The 21,717-nt window shown below is 46.2% G+C and overlaps 1 pseudogene across 1 annotated transcript; it reads right to left on the reverse strand.

Annotated features, from left to right (window-relative positions):
* Positions 1 to 20,520: 20,520 nt before the first annotated feature.
* LOC307051137 (large ribosomal subunit protein eL14-like) lies at positions 20,521 to 21,168 on the reverse strand (annotated as a pseudogene). Its single transcript has one exon. The product of its transcript is annotated as a large ribosomal subunit protein eL14-like (transcript).
* Between the last annotated feature and the right edge of the window lie 549 nt (positions 21,169 to 21,717).

The following is a 21,717-nucleotide window of genomic DNA, read 5'->3' on the forward strand; positions in this document are numbered from 1 at the left end:
GAAATAATGCCATTTGCAGCAACGTGGATGCAACTAGAGATTATCACACTAAGTGAAGTAAGTCGGAAAGAGAAAGACAAATACCATATGGTATCACTAATATGTGGACTCTAAAATATAACACAAATGAACCTATCTATGAAACAGAAACAGACCCACAGACATAGAGAACAGACTTGTGGTTGCCAAGGGGGAGGGGGGGGAGGGGGGAGGGGGGGAGGGGGGAGGGGGGGAGGGGGGAGGGGGGGAGGGGGGAGGGGGGAGGGGGGAGGGGGGAGGGGGGAGGGGGGAGGGGGAGGGGGAGGGGGGAGGGGGGAGGGGGAGGGGGAGGGGGGAGGGGGGAGGGGGAGGGGGGAGGGGGGAGGGGGGAGGGGGGGAGGGAGGGATGGAGTGGGAGGTTGGAGTTAGCAGATGTAAGCTTTCATATATAGAATGGATAAACAAGGTCCTACTGTATAGCACAGGGAACTATATTCAATATTCTATGATAAACCATAGTGGAAAAGAATATTTAAAAAGAATGTATACATATATGTGTAACTGAATCACTTTGCTGTACAGCAGAAATTAACACAATATTGTAAATCAACTGTACTTCAATTTAAAAAAATGTTTTTAAGCGCTCTTTAATCTGCCTGGGAAAAGATGAGGGGAGGGCGAGGATGGGAGAGGGGCCCTTGCAGGCAAAACCCCTCCCTTCCCTCCCTTCCCAGGTCCCCTGCCCTGAATCTATTCTCTGACCAGGTAACCTTACACCCTCTTTGGGGAAAAAACTATCTGCCTCCTCTTTACCCTGTTCCCAGCTGGCCAGATACTGAGGTTTCTCTGACGTGGAGAGCCTCTGTGATCTGGGTGCCAGCCGAGTTGCATAAACTCAGGTATCTTGGAAATCAACCCCAGCCATGCCCAGCCTCCGGCAGCCTCAGGCAACAACGCCCACACTCATTCCTCGCTACATACTGTCATTGGCAAATACTAACAGATGCTCCCGTGGACAGAGCGGGGCACTAACACAAAAGAAGGGCACTTTTAAAGTGTACATTTCAACAGCATGAAGTACATTCACATTGTTGTGCAACCATCACCATCCACCGTCAAAACTGTTTTCATCTTGTAAAACTGAAACTCTGTCCCCATGGAACGCTAACTCCCTCATCCCCTCCCCCAGCCCTTGCACCCACCATTCTGCTTTCTGTCTCTATGAATCTGGCTCCTCTTGGGACCCCCTGTAAGTGGAACCACACAGAATTTGTCCTTTTGTGTCTGGCATCTTTCACTGAGCGTCATGTCCTCAAGGTCCATCCATGTTGCAGCAGGTGTCAGAATGTTCCTCCTTTTAAAAGCTTGAATAATATTCCATTGTATGGACGGACCACATTCTGTTGATCCATTTGTCTGCCGATGGACACTCGGGTTGCTTCCACCTTTTCGGCTACTGTGGATAACGCTGCTATCAACATGGGTGTACAAATATCTCTTGGAGGCATGTTTCCGTTTAATTCTTCTCCTAAATACTAACATTTTACAAAACCGTTCCGTGCTTTTGAAATGAACGGTGGATGTTGGACACCTTTACAAATTCACCGAGGTGTGCTAACTCAGAGATTAGCATTATGGACGGCCCAGATTCAGCTCCTGGTTCTGTCACTTCTTCTGGGACTGCAGGCAGATCATTTAACCCTTCAATGCCACCTCAGCTTCCCTCCTCATCCGTAAAATGGGGGAGAATTACACCTGGTTTCCAGATCTAAATGTGGTGTTTCAGTACATGCAAAGAAAAAACATAAACACAGGTAAAGAACCCATCCCAGTGCATGCATCTAAGCCACTTCTATTAGTGTGTCCTGACCTGCTTCCTCCCACGTGGCAGCTACACAGGGTCCCATATCGTGGAGGGGCCCCTGTTTTTATTTAACTGGACCACAGTGGGCAGACATTCATGTTTTCCTACCACAAATTACGTAGCAAGGAATCTCTTCTTGAATTTCCTTGCACATGCAAGTTTATTTGCAGGATGCATTCCCAGAAATGGGATGGCTGAGCCAAAGGGCATGTGCATTTCACAGTTTTATAGCTGGCCTCTAATTGCCCTCCACTGAGGCTGTGCCCAGGGCTGGGTCACACCTGCAATGACTGACGGGCTGGGTCCCCACAGTTCAACCCACACCTTGTCTTCTCAAACTTTGCTCTTCGCCCATCTGATACCAGAGATGCCTAAGAGGGCATGTGGACTGGAGAAACACAGAGGAGGCTCGGGCCTGGGGACAAGTGAGGCTCTGATGTCCTGGGGGAGCAGGCGCGTGTGGTGTGTGTGTGTGTGTGTGTGTGTGTGTGTGTGTGTGTGTGTGTGGTGATCGGTGCCTAAGACCAAAAGGAAGGAATGAGTGAATCACCCTGAAGGCCAGCGAGTTCAGCTTGCAAAGTGCTCTATGTCCCCAGCTAAGAAGCATGAGCTCTTTTCAGGGCTCTAGGACAGCTCTGGGGGATTCTAAGTGAGGATGAGGGATGCCATCCTGTCTCTTTCAAAGCCATCTCTCTAGCTGCTGGTGGCTGGTGGGCATGGGGCTGGGCTGAGTCAGGAGCACCAGGCAGGAAGCTGGTTCAAAAGTAGAAACAGGGCTTCCCTGGTGGCGCAGTGGTTGAGAGTCCGCCTGCCGATGCAGGGGACACGGGTTCGCGACCCGGTCCAGGAAGATTCCACATGCTGCGGAGCGGCTGGGCCCGTGAGCCATGGCCACTGAGCCTGCGCGTCCGGAGCCTGTGCTCCGCAACAGGAGAGGCCACAGCAGTGAGAGGCCCGCGTACCACAAAAAAAAAAAAAAAAAAAAGTAGAAACAGAGGTCAAGTGTCTGGGTCCCTGGGGACAATGAGCTCCCTGGGGCAGGGACCGTGTCTGTCCCGGCCATTGCAGTGGCTCCAGGAACCTAGGGCCTGTTGCATGAAGGGGCTGATACGCATTTGTTGATGGAATGAAGGCATGCATCACTGGTGGAGTGAAGAGGGGACATCTCCAACAGAGCTGGATGGTCAACCGGCGGCAGGGGATGAGGGAGAAGCTGCCATTCAGGAGGATGCTTGGGCCCTTACCTGGGTGGGTGGACAACGCTGAGATGAGTTCTGGGGACATATCTGGGAAGGCGAAGGACACGTGGGTCTCAGGCTCCCTGAGAGACTTGTGCGGCTATGGAGATAGGAGGGAAACAGAAGGCACAGGACACATGTGCTAGCTCAGGACCAGGGAACAGGTGTAGCAATAAAGGGGTAAAGGTGAGTAGAGTCACAGTGTGAAAGATTATATTAATCATGCGTTTGCATGTTCTGTATTTTTTGATGCTTTGACATCCGGGGCCCCTGCTGATCCTGGAGACAGGCTCCTCCCAAGATTAGCTAATTCCTAGAGATAGTGAACAGCTGCCTCGGAGAGCACACCTTTCTTTCCTTTGCAAACCAGCCAATGCAAAACTCATAAACACAACCACGTCCTTACTGGGGTCTCCACTCTGAGCCAACATTCCCCTGCTCTAGTCACCCTGAGGCTAAGTACCAGGCAACTAAGGAGAGCCCCTACGCCACAGAGTTGGCTGAAATTATTCAAATAAGTCAATCCTGAATCTTACCCTGCTCTGCCTTGCCTTTGCCTTAGAAACCAAAATAAGGGGCGTGGGTAGGGGAATGGGAAGATGATGTTGGTCAAAGGGTACAAACTTCTAGTTACAAGATTAAAAGGTTTGGGATCTAACGTCTGGCATGGTGATTATAGCTAATAATACTGTATCACATACTTGAAAGTTGCTAAGAGAGTGGATCTTAAATGTTCTCATCACAAAAAAGAAATGGTAACTATGTGACGGGATGGCTATGGTGGTAATGGTTTTGCAGTTTACAAGTGTATTGAATCAACCTATCATATACCTTAAATGTACACAGTTACGTGCCCGTTGGATCTCAATAAAGCTGGGGAGGAAAAAAATTCCCAGAGGGCAGCTGCAGAGCATAAAACGAAGTGCAAGTTTCTTCTGAGCATGGGGCTCTGGGCAACTGCACAGACAGAGCTGGTCTTGGAGCTGCATTTTACACACAGCAAAGCAAGGAAGCAATTTGGCTTGAGCGTGCCCAGCTGGGCAGCAGCAGAATCACCAACACTTCCCTCTCGACACAGCATTGGGCTGCATTGTAGAGGCTTGAATGAGCTTCTGCAGTTCGGTCCTGGGCATCCGGGTCTCCGCTGACAATTTCCATAATTACAGCTTGCTGTGCTACAACTTGGACTTCCTTTTCGTAAGTCACCTGGTTGGAATTGATAAAGAGACGCTGGACGTTGGGGTAACCCAGAAGCGTTTGTTCACACGTGGTTTCTTTCCTAGCACTTTTTGTAAAGAGAAAGTCTTAACGACATAAATAAGAAAAATCTTATTTAAAAAGAAAAACTGAAGAGCTACAAAAATGTCTCCCTTCAGGGTGAGTAGTTGCTGGGTTCCATGCCTGAGTTTTGTGGCTCGGTTTCATGTTGGGTTCTCTGGCTGGGTTTTGTGGCTGAGTCCTGTGGCTTCATTCTATAGTGGGGGTTTGTGATTGGGTTCTGTGGTTGAATTCTGTGACTGAGTTTTCTGTTGGATTCTGTGGCTGGGTTCCATTGTTGAGTTTGTGGCTGGGTTCTGTGGCTGGGTTTTATGTTGGGTTCTGTGGCTGGGTCCTGTGGCTTCATTCTACAATGGGGTTTGTGACTGGGTTCCATGGTTGAATTCTGTGGCCGAGTTTTGTGTTGGAGTCTGTGGCTGGATTCCGTGGCTGGGTTTTGTGTTGGGTTCTATAGCCAGGTTTTACGGCTGGCTTTTATGTTGAGTTCCACGACTGCATTTCATGGTTGTGCTGTGTGTGTGTGTGTGTGTGTGTGTGTGTGTGTTTATCTTACATTTGTATATTTCTTTTTTATTTTTATTCATGGCTGTGTTTTGTTGCTGGGCTCTGTGGCTGATTTAGGGCCTCAAGAACCTCTACAGCTTCTGCTCTCTTACCTGGGAAATTTTCAAGTTCAGGTGAAGACACTGCAAAGACATTTTCCCCCTAGTTTGAAGAAATAAATTAATGAAGACATCCACAGGCTGGATCAGATTTGAACTAGGTTAAAAATGACCTCTCTTAGGAGCAAATGCTTTCATCTCAAAGGAGAAGGCAGGTACCCTGAGTTTGAGGCCAGAGACTGGGCACAGAAGCCAGGTGAGTTTTACCTGGGGTAGGGATTGGACCAGGATGACTATTGGCTTTTTTTTAAATTAATTAATCAATTTATTTGGCTGCATTGGGTCTTTGTTGCTGCGCGTGGGCTTTCTCTAGTTGCGGTGAGCAGGGGCTATTCTTCGTTGCAGTGCATGGGCTTCTCGTGGCAGTGGAGCACAGGCTCTAGGAATGCAGGCTTCAGTAGTTGTGGCTCACAGCTCTAGAGGACAGGCTCTGTAGTTGTGGTGCACAGGCTAAGTTGCTCTGTGGCATGTGGGATCTTCCCAGACCAGGGCTCGAACCCGTGTCTCCTGCTTTGGCAGGCGGATTCTCAACCACCGTGCCACCAGGGAAGTCCTGACTACCGGCTTTATTAACACTCTGGGTACAAAGTGCTGTGGGTTTGTTTTTTTTTTTTTTTTTTTGCGGTACGCGGGCCTCTCACCGCTGTGGCCTCTCCCGTTGCGGAGCACAGGCTCCGGACGCACAGGCTCAGCGGCCATGGCTCACGGGCCCAGCCGCTCCGCGGCATGTGGGATCTTCCCGAACCGGGGCACGAACCCGTGTCCCCTGCATCGGCAGGCGGACTCTCAGCCACTGCGCCATCAGGGAAGCCCAGTGCTATGGGTTTTGGTGTCCTGCCCTCAACCCTATTTTTGCCCAAATATTTTTATTATTAAATATAATATTTAACTTATATTTAATATATTATTATAATTAATATCCTAAGATAAACAATACATTATTTATATATTTTAATACATAAATATATAAATAATATCCTGTTATCTTGAAGGTGTGACTTTTCAGAACATGGGATTTTTCAGCAAAAAGTTCCTGATGTGTGAGCACCTACTGTGCGCCAGGCACTTTCTAGGCACAAGGACCCTGCCCTCCTGGATGTGACACTCCAGGGGGATGGGGCAGATTGCATTCTCCAAAAACAGGAGGAACAATCTCTCCCATGCCACTTGCTCTTCTTTAGTGTGAACTTGACACCCCTGGACAAAAAGTGGGGTCTAGGTCTCCTCTTGACCCTGGGCAGAACTCTGTGTCCATCTTAACCAATAGAGAATGGTGGCAGTGACACTACACCACAAGGCTAGGTCATACATGCCAATGTGGCTCCTTCCTGGGATACTCCCTTTTGGAACCAGCCTCTATCATGTGAGGAAGCCCAAGCCACATGGAGAGGCCATGGGGAGGTGTTGCACTTGACAACCCCAGCTGAGCTCCAGCCGGCAGCCAGCATCAATCACCAGACAGGAGAGCCAGGAACCTGGAAGTGACCCCAGTCCCAGCCTGCCTGTGACCCACTGAGAAACCTTGAGCAACAACCAGCCAGCTTGAACAATCATCTACAGGAAGACACTGGAACTCACCAAAAAAGATACCCCACATCCAAAGACAAAGGAGAAGCCACAATGAGATGGTACGAGGGGCGCAATCACAATAAAATCAAATCCCATAATCGCCGGGTGGGTGACTCACAAACTGGAGAACACTTATACCACAGAAGTCCACCCACTGGAGTGAAGATTCTGAGCCCCACGTCAGGCTTCCCAACCTGGGGGTCCAGCAATGGGAGGAGGAATTCCTAGAGAGTCAGACTTTGAAGGCTAGCGGGATTTGATTGCAGGACTTTGACAGGACCGGGGGAAACAGAGACTCCACTCTTGGAGGGCACACACTACATCGGGACCCAGGAGAAGGAGCAGTGATCCCATAGGAGACTGAACCAGACCTACCTACTAGTGTTGGAGGGTCTCCTGCAGAGGCGGGGGGTGGCTGTGGCTCACGGTGGGGACAAGGACACTGGCAGCAGAAGTTCTGGGAAGTACTCCTTGGCGTGAGCCCTCCCGGAGTCTGCCATTAGCCCCACCAAAGAGCCTGTAGGTGCCAGTGCTGGGTCACCTCAGGCCAAACAAAAACTCCACACATCAGCAGACAAGAGGATTGAAGTTTTACTGAGCTCTGCCCACCAGAGCAACACCCAGCTCTACCCACCACCATTCCCTCCCATCAGGAAGCTTGCACAAGCCTCTTAGATAGCCTCACCCACCAGAGGGCAGACAGCAGAAGGAAGAACTACAATCTTGCAGTCTGTGGAACGAAAACCACATTCACAGAAAGACAGACAATGAAAAAGCAGAGGACTATGTATCAGATGAAGGAACAAGATAAAACTGCAGAAAAACAACCAAATGAAGTAGTGATAGGCAACCTTCCAGAAAAAGAATTCAGAATAATGATAGTGAAGATGATCCAGGACCTCGAAAACAGAATGGAGGCAAAGATCGAGAAGATAACAGAAATGTTTAACAAAGACCTAGAAGAATTAAAGAACGAACACCTAGAAGAATTAAAGAACAAACAAAGAGATGAACAATACAGTAACTGAAATGAAAAATACACTAGAAGGGGGCTTCCCTGGTGGCGCAGTGGTTGAGAGTCCGTCTGCCGATGCAGGGGACACGGGTTCGTGCCCCGGTCCGGGAAGATCCCACATGCCGCGGAGCGGCTCGGCCCGTGAGCCATGGCCACTGAGCCTGCGCTCCGCAACGGGAGAGGCCACAACAGTGAGAGGCCCACGTACCGCAAAAAAAAAAAAAAAAAACTACAATGAGGTATCACCTCACACCAGTTAGAATGGGCATCATCAGAAAATCTACAAACAACAAATGCTGGAGAGGGTGTGGAGAAAAGGGAACCCTCCTGCACTGTTGGTGGGAATGTAAATTGATACAGCCACTATGGAGAACAGTATAGAGGTTCCTTAAAAAACTAAAAATAGTATTACCATATGACCCAGCAATCCCACTACTGGGCATATACCCAGAGAAAACTATAATTCCAAAAGACACATGCACCCCAGTGTTCACTGCAGCACTATTTACAATAGCCAGGTCATGGAAGCAACCTAAATGCCCACTGACAGAAAAATGGATGAAGGAGGTGTCGTACATATACACAACGGAATATTACTCAGCCATAAAAAGAGAATGAAATTGGGTCATTTGTAAGGACGTGAATGGACCTAGAGACTGTCATACAGAGTGAAGTAAGTCGGAAAGAGAAAAACAAATATCATATATTAACCCATATATGTGGAATCTAGCAAAGTGGTACAGATGAACTGGTTTGCAAGGCAGAAATAGAGACACAGATATAGAGAACAAATGTATGGACACCGTGGGGGGAAAGCGGGGTGGGGGTGTTGGTGGGATGAATTGGGAGATTCGCACTGATATATATACATTACTACATAGAAAATAGATAACTAATAAGAACCTGCTGTATAAAAAAATAAATAATAATAATAATAATAAAAAAGAACCAGCCAGCTGAGCCCAGTCAACCCCTAAAACCATGAGAGAGAATAATGTTTGGGTGTGACTTGTTACTGAGCAACAGATAACAGGAATCAGGAAAGACAGTAAACACATAAACAAGAGAATGTCAGCCAGTGATACGGAGACACAAAAGCAGAGTGATATGACTGGAGGGGGCTGCTTTTGTTGGGGGCATCAGGGAGGGCCTCTTGGAGGAGGTGACTTTTGAACTGAGACCTGAAGGATGAGAAACATTCAACTATGATAAGAACTAGGAACCAGTATTCCAGGCAGAGGGAAGAGCACGTGCAAAGGCCTTGAGGCAGAAAGGATCTCAGTGTACTGAAAAACACCAGGGAGGCCAGTGAGGTTCGAGTAGAGAAAGAGAAGGGGCGAGTAGCAGGGAGGTGATGGGAGCCTTGTTGGCCGTGGTCACTGGGACAGAAGTTTTTGTTCTGAGTGTGCTGGAGAACTTTTGAGCAGGGGCAGGATGAGACCCAATCTCTACACTTGTGTGGGTGACAGGTGGGACTGAGGTTTTCCTGGGAGGAGAGCTCCAGGGCTGCATTAACGGACCCTAGGCGCTTTTGCTTTCATGGGCCCCTTCCTCCATTAAATATATATGCACTGGTATAAAAATGAATGTAGGGAATTCCCTGGTGGTCCAGTGGTTAGGACTCAGCACTTTCATTGTCAGGACCCGGGTTCGATCCCTGGTCAGGGAACTAAGATCCTGCATGCCGCATGGCACGGCCAAAAAAAAAAATTTGTTAAATAAAATAAATAAAAATTAATTTTTTTTTAAAATTTTTAAAAAATGAATGCAATCCAGGCTGGATTCATTACTACCTATTTATGATATTTTTTTCTTCTGATCTTAAAAAATTAAATTTAAAACATTTTCATGGGCCCCTAAAAATATCGTGGGCCCTGGGCACAGTGCCTCAAGGATGAGTCAGCCCTGAAAAGCCACCAGATGACTGAGAACTAGATGATACCAGGGACTCTGCTCCTTAGGGGACCCCTGGCTGGGCATAGAACCAGACCTGGCGGGCAGCCAGCCAACCAACCTGCCAACAGTCACAGCCTCGGGGGATCCCAAGTCCTGACAGTTGTTCCCACTGATGGATGGATTGATGGGATGATCCAGACTCGGCCAAACTGACAGACGATGGTGGTGGCAGACACACTGTTGGAAAAAGTTTCTGGGGCGGGTTGGGGGTGGGGAGAGGAGGCCTGTTGGTCTCCATGATGCTCAGAGAGAAAAGAGCCATCAAGGTCCACCAGACTGTCAACTCCACTGAGGAGGGACTTGGTCAGTCTTGTTCACTGATGCATCACCGGCACAGTCCCTTGCACATCATAGCTTCTCAATTAACATCGGTTGATTCAGTAAATGAATGTGTTCACTGCTTCCTGTTCAGGGGCTTGGGCAAAGCTGTCGTGAGGATAAAAAGGACAGAGAAATGAGGGGACTGTAGAAACATTAGTGGTTAGAGGTCACGGGAAGTGGGAGTCCAGACTTGGGTGAATCCATCTTACACTGGGGCCTCTGCAGGGGTGGCACTCTGGCAATTGCCCCCTCGCATAACAGGTGCCTGCCTGCCCTGTGGGATCTGATATTTCCCTCTGCCCAGGAAAGTTCTGGATTCCTTTTGGCAGCTGTCTGGGGGCGTTGGCCACTGCCCAATCTGTCTCAGTCTCCCTGGGAAGCCCGAGATGTAAGGGTGGAGGGAAGGGGGCAGCAAGCCTCTTGGGCTCCTCTCTCTGGGAGTTTGGCATCCTCCTGTAACTGCCTGAGGCTGTTTGCCACCCTTTGAGTTGACTCCAGGCGAGAATGGTACCTTTCTGGGATACTGACATGCCGAAGAGGAGGCCGGACCATGTAGGAGTTAAAACAGCCCTCGGAGTTGGGTGTCCAAGTTTGAATGGTGTCTTTAGCCCCTTTACTAGCTTCATAACACTGGCCAACTTAGGGAGCCCTTCTGAGCCTCAGTTTCCTCATCTGTAAAATGGGCAAAATCATAGCACCTACTTCCATCGAGGACTGGGTAAATTAAACAAGATAGTGGTGAGTAGCCCTTGGCACAGGGTCTGGCATGATCCACTGCAGACCCCATAACTAATCTAGAGAATAAAACCGGTGATAGAAGGCAACAGTTTACCTGCACGAAACATAAAAAGCTGTCCTTGGGAATTCCCTGTTGGTCCATGGTTAGGACTTTGTGCTTTCATGCTCCATCCCTGGTTGGGGAACTAAGATCCCACAAACCATGCAGCATGGCAAAAAAAAAAAAAAAAAAAAAAAAAGAAAAGAAAATGCTGTCCTTAAATACAGACTCTGATTTAAGATCTTGTGAAGAGAGGTTGGGGGATTGACAAACCAACTCGAAAGGTCATAGAGAAGAATAAAGGGATGGAGATAATTGAATGGAAGCTAAATGAAGAGGAGGAAGGAGGTCTTAGTGGATATGAAAACACATCATAAAGCCAGAATAATTAAAACAACATCGTTCTAGTGATAATATTGGAGACAGAATCCATGGACCAAAAAGTCTTGTGTGGGTTTGTGTATGCGTGTCTGTGTCTGTGTGATTTTTGCACAATGAAGGTGGTATCACAGATCAGTAAATGGTGATAAGACAATTCGTTACCTATTGGGGAGGGAAAAAAAAGACCCTAACCTCATATTACAGCAGAACCACTTTGGGATTGCATTTGACTATGTTTGACCAAAAAACAGAAAAAAAACTACCTAATGGCGACTAAAACAGGGAAGGAGGGGAGAATTCCATAGTGGTCCAGTGGTTAGGACTCTGCACTTCCACTGCAGGGGGCCTGGGTTTGATCCCTAGTTGGGGAACTAGGATCCCACAAGCCGCTCAGTGTGGCAAAAACCAAAAAACAAACAAACAAACAAAAAAACGGAAGGAGGAGGAGTCTTGCTATTCTTCATGTAACATGAAGTCTAGAATTAAAAACCTAGAATTGTTGGGGAGGCTCCATGATGCCTGCTGGGACTTAGGCTCTTTCCATCTTTTTGCATCACCATTCCTTAACCATGTGGCTTTTGTCCTCATGGTCTCAAGATGGCTGCTACACTTCCAGACATTGTGACTACATCCCAGACAGCAAGAAAGAGGAGCATTGGGACTTCCCTGGTGGTGCAGTGGTTAAGAATCCGCCTGCCAATGCAGGGGACACAGGTTCGATCCCATGTCTGGGAAGATCCCACATGCCACGGAGCAACTGAGCCCGTGTGCCACAGCTACTGGGCCTGCGCTCTGGAGCCCACAAGCCACAACTGCTGAAGCCCGCATTCCTGGAGTCCGCGCTCCGCAACAAGGGAAGCCACCACAATGAGAAGCCCACGCACCGCAACAAAGACCCAACACAGCCAATAAATAAATTAATTAATTTTTTATAAAAAAGAAAGAAAGAGGAGCATTGTGTGCAAAAAATGTAGAAATGTCAGGGTTTTCCCTTCTAATAAGGAAAACAATAGCTTTTCAGAAGCTGACCATCAATGTCCACTTCCATCTCATTGGCCACACATGGGTCACATGACCACTTCAAGCTCCAAGGGAATCTAAGGACATTTGCATTTTAAACTGAGCATACTGTTGTCCCAGACAAAATCAATGTTCTTTAGGAATTAAGATGGAAAAATGAATTGTAGGCAGGCAGCCCAGCATCTTTGCAAAAATAACTGCAAACAAATTTCAGGGGTGTGGTAGTCAGCCTCTAAGATAGGCCCCCTGTGACCCTCACCTCCTGGTATTCAAGTTCCCCCCATATTAAAGCAAAGGTGGGATGATCTGTGTGACCAGTGGAATTCTGTAGGACAGTCATATATGGCTAGGTCATAAATGGCATTGCAGCTTCTGCCTTGGTCTTTTGTAGGGGTTGGCAGGGTTTCTTCTGTAAAGAGCTAAATAGTAAGTATTTTGTGTACCAAGGGCCGTGCAATCTTCGTTGCAATGACTAGACTTGCTGTTGTAAAAGCAGCCATAGACAACATTTAAGCAAACGGTCATTTGTGCCAATAATGGAAGTTTATGTATAAAAACAGGCAGTGGGCCAGATTTGACCTACAGGCTGTCGTGTGACCACCCCTGGTCTTTTGGATTGCTTGATCTGGTGGAAGCCAGCTGCCATGTTGTGAGGATGTTCAAGCAGCCTTGTGGAGAGGCCCAGGTGGTGGTGAGGAGCTGAGGCCTCCCACCAACAGCCAGCACCAACTCTCCAGTCACATGAGTGAGCCACCTTCAAAGTGAATCCAGTCAAGCTTTTAGATGATGACATCTCTGACTACAACCTCCTGAGAACCCCCTCGCCAGACCCTCCAAGCCAAACTGGATCAGGAAACTCCCAGACTCCTGATCCACAGAAAATTGGAAAGATAAGAAATATTTATTGCTGCTTTCAGCCACTATGTTTTGGGATAATTTGTTATACAACAATTGCTAATGAATACAAAGTGATCTGAAGAGTTAAATATCTAAAAATCGAACTACACATTTTCATGGGACTAAAAAAAAAACATAAGGAAATAAAAGTAAATGGATTTCAAATCTCTGAGGTTTCAAATCTCTTTCTAAGCTTATGAGTAGTGGGAGAAATGGGGAAGGAATGTACTGGGTTATCTCTCTTTAAAATGTAAAGAGCTTGGGACTTCCCAGCTAGTCCAGTAGCTAAGAATTTGCCTTCCAAGGACTTCCCTGGTGGCACAGTGGTTAAGAATGTGCCTGCCAATGCAGGGGACACAGGTTCGATCCCTGGTTCGGAAAGATCCCACATGCCTCAGAGCAAATAAGCCTGTGTGCCACAACTACTGAGTCCACGTGCCACAGCTACTGAAGCGCACGTGCCTAGAGACTGTGCTCCGCAACAAGAGAAGCCACTGCAATGAGAAGCCCGCGCACCGCAACAAAGAGTAGCCCCTGCTCACTGCAACTAGAGAAAGCCCGTGTGCAGCAACGAAGACCCAACACAGCCAAAATTAAATAAATAAATACATTTATAAAAAAAAGAAAAGAGAGGATTTGCCTTCCAGTGCAGGGGACACGGGTTTGATCCCTGGTCGGGGAACTAAGATCCCACATGCCGCAGGGCAACTAAGCCCTCACGCCGCAACTACTGAGCCCGTGTGCTCTGGAGCCTGTGCGCCACAACTACTGAGCCTGCACGCCACAACTAGAGAGAAGCCCACATGCCACAAAGAAGAGACTGCGCCACAACGAAAGATCCCACATGCTGCAACGAAGATCCCGCATGCCGCAACTAAGACGCAACACAGCCAAGTAAATAAATAAAAGAAAAACGTATCTAGTATATAACCAAACATATTAAAAAATAAAATAAAATAAAATGTAAAGAGCTTATATGAATCGATTTTGATGAATCGTCCAACCAAGAGATGGAGAAGATGAACAGAGAAATCACAAGCATCCTGGTGAAACAAGCCAACCAGCAGTGCTGATACACCAGGGAAAAAAGACAGTCAACTTTGGGAATTCTCAAAGATACTCATTGCTGGTTAAAAAATGCAACATCTTTTTCTCTGTTTAAACCGTGACTTTTTTTTAAAAATTGCAGAATATTGCTTTGGCTTGCAGCTTTCAGTATAAATGACAGCCTTCTGGAGAGCATTTGGCAACATGAACCAAGAATCATAAAGTGTTTGTCTTTTTCAAGCCAGTATTTCCACTTCTGAGAATTCATCCTGAAGAAATACGAGAAGTAGGCAAATATTTACACATAACCATACTCATGGTAGCGTTTTTTTAAAATTTATTTTATTGAAGTACAGTTGATTTACAATGTTGTGTTAATTTGTGCTATACAGCAAAGTGATTCAGATATATATATAAATATATATTCTTTTTCATATCCTTTTCCATTACGGTTTATCACAGGATATTGAATGTAGTTCCCTGTGCTATACAGTAGACTCTTGCTGTTTATCCATTCTCTATGTATTAGTTTGCATATGCTAATCCCAAACTCCCAATCCATCCCTCCCTCACCCCCTGGTAGCATTATTTTAATATTCAGTTAGCACAAAGCTTACATTGCACAGTTAAGTAAACTGCAATATAATAACATGATCAAATCAGCTAGGCAGTCATTAAAAATGTGTTTAATGCTTTTAAGTACATGGAAAGATTATTCTAATGACACAGATTTTTTTTAACAATATGGAAAGTGTTTTCATACAGTATTCTAAGAAAAAATGATGCATGCAGGTGGAACCCAATATTTTTTCTAGATTTTTCTGTGATTAAAAATCCCATTGCCAGGACTTTCCTGGCAGTCCAGTGGTTAAGACTCTGTGCTTCCACTGCAAGGCGGCACGGGTTGGATCCCTGGTCGGGGAACTAAGATCCCATGTGCCGAACAGCATGGCTAAAAAGAAAAATAATCCTCCCAATCCCTGTGAAGCAACAGGAATTCTCACTCAGTGCTGGTGGGAAGGCAAAATGGTCCAGCCACTTTGGAAGATGGTTTGGCAGGTTTTTATAAAACTAAACATACCCTTACTCTATGATCCAACAGTCACCATCCTTGATATTTACCCAAGTGAGTTGAAAGCTCTGTCCACACAAAACCTGCACACGGATGTTTGCAGGTTTATTCATAATTGCCAAAATGTAGAAGCAACCAAGATGTCCTTCAGTAGGTGAGTGGATAAATAAACCGTGGTATATCCAGACAAGGAAACATTGTTCATTGTGAAAAAGAAATGAACTACCAAGCTATGAAAAGACATGGAAGGATTAATTATATTTATAGGAGAAAGAAAATTTTAAACTAATTCTATTTACAATATAATGGAAAAAATAAAATATTTAAGAGTAAATTTAACAAAAGAAGTGCAAAACTTACATTCTGAAAACTGCAAAATATTGTTGAAAAAATTAAAGAAGAGACATACCATGGGGAAAAAAAAAGACAAGACATGGAGGAACCTTAAATGTAAAAGAAGCCAGTCTGAAAAGGCTACATTCTGCACGATTCTAACTCTATGACGTGGAAAAGGCAAAACTATAGAAAGAGTGAAAAGATCAGTGGTTACCAGAGGTTGAGGGATAAGGAGGGATGAATAAGCGGAGTGCAGGGGATTTTTAGGACAGTGGAACTACTCTGTGTGATGCCATAATGGTGGGTGCATGTCATTATACATTTGTACCCATAGAATGAACAATACCAAGAGTGAACCCTAAAGTCGACTTGGGATGGTTATGATGTGTCAATGTAGGTTCATTGATTGTAACAAAGGCACTTCTTCAGTGCCATGTTGATAGTGGAGGAGGCTGGTCATGTGGGGCTGGGTGCAGGGAGTATATGAGAACTACCTGTACTTCCTACTCAGTTTTGCTGTGAGCCTACAATTGCTCTAATAAATAAAGTCTGTTAAAAGAATAAAATCTTAGGGGGCTTCCCTGGTGGCGCAGTGGTTAAGAATCCACCTGCCAATGCAGGGGACACAGGTTCGAGCCCTGGTCCAGGAAGATCCCACATGCTCCGGAGCAACTAGGCCCATAAGCCACAGCTACTGAGCCCATTAGCCACAACTACTGAAGCCCATGTGCATAGAGCCCGTGCTCTGCAACAAGAGAAGCCACCACAATGAGAAGCTTGCGCACCGCAATGAAGAGTAGCCCCCGCTCACCGCAACTAAAGAAAGCCCGTGCAGCAAGGAAGACCCAACGCAGCCAAAAATAAATAAATAAATAAATAAAATCCTGTAAACCATATTCAGTAACTTGTAATAAACTATAAGGGAAAAGAATATATATGTGTATATATATGTATAACCAAATCTCTTTGCTGTACACCTGAAACTAACATGACATTGTAAATCAATTATGCTTCAATAAAATATGTATAAATAAAATAAAATAAAATCCTGTCGCCCTTATACCAGTCTCGAAAAGCTACACACTGTGCGATTCCATTTATACAACAGTCTCAGAAAGACTAAACTCTAGTGCCAGAGAACAGATCAGAGGTTGCCAGGGAAACAGGGGAGAGAGGAAGGGTGAGGTTACAAAGGGGGCAGTGCAGGACTTCCCTGGTGGTGCAGTGGTTAAGAATCTGCCTGCCAATGCAGGGGACATGGGTTCAAGCTCTGGTCTGGGAAGATCTCACATGCCACAGAGCAACTGAGCCTGTGCGCCACAACTACTGAGTCTGCCTCTAGAGCCCTTGAGTCACAACTACTGAAGCCTGCGCACCTAGAGCCCATGCTCCACAACAAGAGAAGCCACTGCAATGAGAAGCCTGCACACCGCAATGAAGAGTGGCCCTGGCTCGCCACAACTAGAGAAAGCCCGTGTGCAGCAACAAAGACCCAATGCAGCCAAAAATCAATTAATTAATTAATTAACTTTTAAAAAAAGGGAGCAGTGCAAGGGAATTTTGTCAAGTGATGGAACTGTTCTATATCCTGACTGTGGTGATGGTTATACACATGTTATTATGCATAGAGCTACATAACAAAGGAAAAAGTCAATTCTGCTTTACAATAAGTAAAAAAATTTTAATGCAAATAAAGAAAATTCTGTTGCCACATCCTCAGCTGTCCTCAGTTGGCCCATAAATCCCTGTTGTGTTTGGGGCTCTGAATCAAGGTGTTATGTCTGTACCTGCTCCAAGCTAGAGATTCTCAGGAAAATGCACAAGGCTGCATATCTTGCAAATGATTTCTGAGGTCTGCAGCCCACCCAGGGGCCCTTCCTTTTGGAGCCCCACTTTGTCCATGGGACCCCAGGTCAAAATCTAGTGACTCTTCAGATCTACCAGCACCTTATTCACCTGTGGCTCTTCCCATGATTCCACCTCAGCAACGACCCCCTCAGTCACCCTGACACTTAGCCAGAAATTGGTACATCTTTCTCTACTCCTTCCTCTCCCTTCCTCCAATCGGTCACCTGGATCTGTTGACCTTACCTCCTGAATGCCTCCCAAAACTTCTTCCAAAGTATCTGCCCCAGAAATATAGCTGACAAAGGACCCATGGTCCAGCATATATAAAGAGCTCCTACAAATCAACAAGAAAAAGGCAGAAACCCCAAGGGGGAAATGGGCCCCTCACAAAAGGTCATCTCCAAATGGCCAATCAATTGAACCATTTCTTGTGGAGGCAGCAGGAAAAGTGGAGAGTGGGTTTTGAAAGGGAATAACTTTCTGAGAAGTACCAAGGAACCAGCTATAAGGACTTTGTTGAAGTTCATAAGAGTGAAAAGTTAGAAGCCACTGGAATGTCCATCTGTGGGGGAGTAGAGAAATGGAAAGGAAAATAGTCCTGTGATGGAATATTATGCACAAGTGAAAAATATCTCCTCTCATCTCTGTCTCTATATAAGTGGATCTCAAAAAGATACTGCTGAGAGACTTCCCTGGTGGCACAGTGGTTAAGAATCCACCTGCCAATGCAGGGGACAAGGGTTCGAGCCCTGGTCCAGGAAGATCCCACTTGCTGCAGAGCAACTAAGCCCATGCTCCATGACTACTGAGCCTGCGTGCCACAACTACTGTAGCCCACATGCCTAGAGCCCATGCTCTGCAACAAGAGAAGCCACTGCAATGAGAAGCCCGCGCACTAAAACAAAGAGTAACCCCTGCTCACCACAACTAGAGAAAGCCTGCGTGCAGCAACAAAGACCCAATACAGCCTAATTAATTAATTAATTAATTAATTAATTAAAAATTAAAAGAAAATACTCCTGAGTGAAAACAAAAAATAAGTTGTGTGATGATAGTACAGTGTGATACTATTTATATAAATTAGACACACACGTGTGTTGTTTCCAGATACATCTCTGTCTGTGGAAGTAAATACAGATTATGGAAGTGGTTGTCCCTGCTAGGAGTGCAGTGATTTTATTCTAGGTACTTGTGTCTTTCAAGTGTGTCTCCCCCACAGTGGTCAGATAGATCATGTCACTGTAGATCCAGAGTAGAATGTAACCTGATGATCAATGCAGCCAGGCACATCAGTGTGATGGAGGTGGCCAAAGGGACCAGAGGGACTAGAGTGAAAATGGCCCTGATGCCACTATATGTCCAGCATATATAAAGAGCTCTTACAAATCAACAAGAAAAGGGCAGAAATGTCCTAGGAAAAATGGGCCTTTCACAAAAGGTAATCTCCAAATGGCCAATAAATAAAAAGATGCTTGACATCATGAGCCATCAGGGAAACGCCAGTTAAAACCAAAATGTCATGACACCCACTAGAATGGCTAACATGAGAAAGACCATACCAAGTGACGCTTCTACACTGCTGGTAGGAGAGGAAAACGACACAACCACTTTGGAAAACTGTTTGGCAGGATCCACAAAGCTGAATCAACATCTACTCTATGGCTTCTAGGAATAAAGTCAAAGGAAATGTGGACTTACCTTCACTGAAAAACCTACGAGAATATTCCTAACACCTCTGCTTGTAATAACCCCAAACTGGAAACCATCTAAGTGCCCAACAAAAGGATGTGTCAATAAATTGTGATGATTTTACAAAATGGAATACTATATCTCAGTGATTCTCAACCCAGGCTGATTTTTACCCCTAATGGGACATTTGGCCACATCTAGAGACATTTTTGGTAGTCAGAACTTGGGGGGAGGGGCACGTGTTACAGTCATCCCGTGTGTAGAAGCCAGGGATGCTGCTCAACATCCTACAATGCATGGGACACACCAAGAAGCATTCAGACTCAAATGTTAGTAGTGGTTGAGAAACTCTACAACAATGAAGAAGAATTATCACCCAGAACAAGGGAAGAGAAAACTCACCAACCCAGTGCTGCCTGAAAGAAGCCATAAAGTCCAGCCTCTATGGGAAAAGAATCTAAAAAAAGAGTGGATATATGTGTATGTATAACTGATTCACTGTGCCACACACCTGAAACTAACACAATATTGTAATTCAACTATACTCCAATAAAAAATTTTTTTAATAAATAAATAAAATAAAATTGGACACCCAACCTCAAAAAAAAAAAAGTCCAAATGACAAGCACAGTGATTCTATGCTATTCAAAGTCAAGTTAGGGGTTACCCTAGGGGTGGGGGTGGGGGCAGCGGGCAGAGGGTGTGACAGAAGAAGACACAGCAGGGGCTTCAGAAGGCTGGTGATGTTCTGTCCTTGATCGGGGTGCTATACAAACATGTTCATGTTGTGAACACTTTGCAACGTACATTTGTGGCCTGTGCATTTCTTTTTGGCATGTGTGCTACATTTGAATAAAAAGTTCTAAAAGTTAAAAATCCCCTCCTTCCTTCCACCCCTCTGCCCTATTCAGGTCTTATCAACTTTGTACTGGGTGATTGCCCCTACCTCTCCCCTCCTCCCCAGCCCATCCTCCAGACAGCAGCCAGGGGAGTTCCTAGGACACACTTATAAGACCATGTCCCTCCCTGCTTTAAACCCTTCCATGACTCCCTACTGCTCCCAAGGCTAGATCCAAGCCTTTAAGGACTTTCTTGGCGCCAGCTCTGCTTCTTCTGCAGTCTCATATCTACCTGCCCTCTCTGCTCCTTGCACCATTAACGAGCATCTCAGAGCATGCTGCTTCAAACCTCCAAGTCTTTGCACCCACTGTCCTCTGCCTGACAGCCTGACTGCCCCGACACACTCTTGCCCTCCAAGGTTCAGCTCTGATGCCCCTGCTCATAACTAGGGGTCAGGAGGCTTTTGGATCAGAGATGATTTTGGGGGTTTTGGGGGTTTTTTTTCAGTTTTTCCTTTGTCTTTTTTTTAAAACATCTTCATTGGAGTATAATTGCTTTACAATGGTGTGTTAGTTTCTGCTTTATAACAGAGTGAATCAGCTATACGTATACATATATCCCCATATCTCCTCCCTCTTGCATCCCCCTCCCACCCTCCCTATTCCACCCCTCATTTTTTTTTTTTTTTCAGAAAGAACCTTTATTCTGTTTATAACAGCCTCGTATGCTCTCATGCTTTCTTGCCAGATGCCTTTGGAGCAGGTCCTTTCTGGGCTGGAGCTTTCTGACCCTTCTGAGCTTTTGGAGAAGGTGCTGCCTTCTAGCCTACAGCTTTCTGGGCAGGAACCTTCTGGGCTGGAGCCTCCTTACCCGTAGCGGTCATCTTTTTTGCTGGAACCTTTGCAGCAGCTGCCGTAGCTGCCACCTTAGCAGCAAGTGCTTTCTTAGGAGAAGTCTTCAGGAGAGCTGCCTTTTGAAGTTTCTTAACTTCAAGCTTGATTAGTCTGTTCCTCATTTTCCTTGCCTTCATGACTTTATAACAATCAAAATCTGTCATCCTGGCTTTCTTTTCTCTGGCTTCAATCTTCTTGGCCCACCTTGTGGCTGCCCACTTTGCACTGATATCTGCCTTCTCGCAGGCTTCTCAGACATACTTCTGCCGGGCACTGTGTGGGAACTTGAGGATGAAGTCAGTGAGCTGCATGCATTTGAAAGGCATAGCCTGTCTCCTTACTTGAATGCAAGGTCCATCCACCAAAGCCCTATTCTGATCAATAACGTCTACAATCGCGACCAGCCTCCCGGCATGAGGCCCAAAGGAGATGTAGGCCACCTGGCCAACCTCCACGAAGCACCTGAAACACCATATTGGCGGCATTCGGCGAAAAGGAAAGACCACCCCATATTTTTGTTTTGTTTGTTTGTTTGTTTTGGGTTTTTTGGCCGCGCTTTTTTGCCAGGCTTTCGGGATCCTACTTCCCTGACCAGGGATCAAACCCGTGCCTCCTGAAGTGGAAACACAGAATCCTAACCACTGGACCACCAGGGAAGTCCCCAGAGATGATTTTCTTCTAATCAACACACACACACACACACACACACACACACACACACACACACACACAATTTGTAAAATACAAGAGAAGGCATTGAGTACTACACAAAATCTTGGCCGCTCACCCCAGGACCTTTTTCTCCAGGGAGACCCCTACCCTCTGGGACACCCCAGGGCACTCCTGGACTGGGAAGAACTGAGAAATCCTGGGCTTTGAACAAAGACTGCCCCTCCCCCAGTGGGGAAGGGTGAGCAGGGACCCCAAAGGTCCCGAGCTTGAGCCCTGCCCCTCTTCTTTACCTGCAGCCCCCGTCCCCACCCCTCCTCTGCCCAGCCAGCTCTCAACTCGCTCCTCCCATCACCATTTCCGGA

This window comes from Hyperoodon ampullatus, assembly GCF_949752795.1.
Source record: "Hyperoodon ampullatus genome assembly, chromosome: 4".
In the NCBI taxonomy this organism is placed as follows: domain Eukaryota; kingdom Metazoa; phylum Chordata; class Mammalia; order Artiodactyla; family Ziphiidae; genus Hyperoodon; species Hyperoodon ampullatus.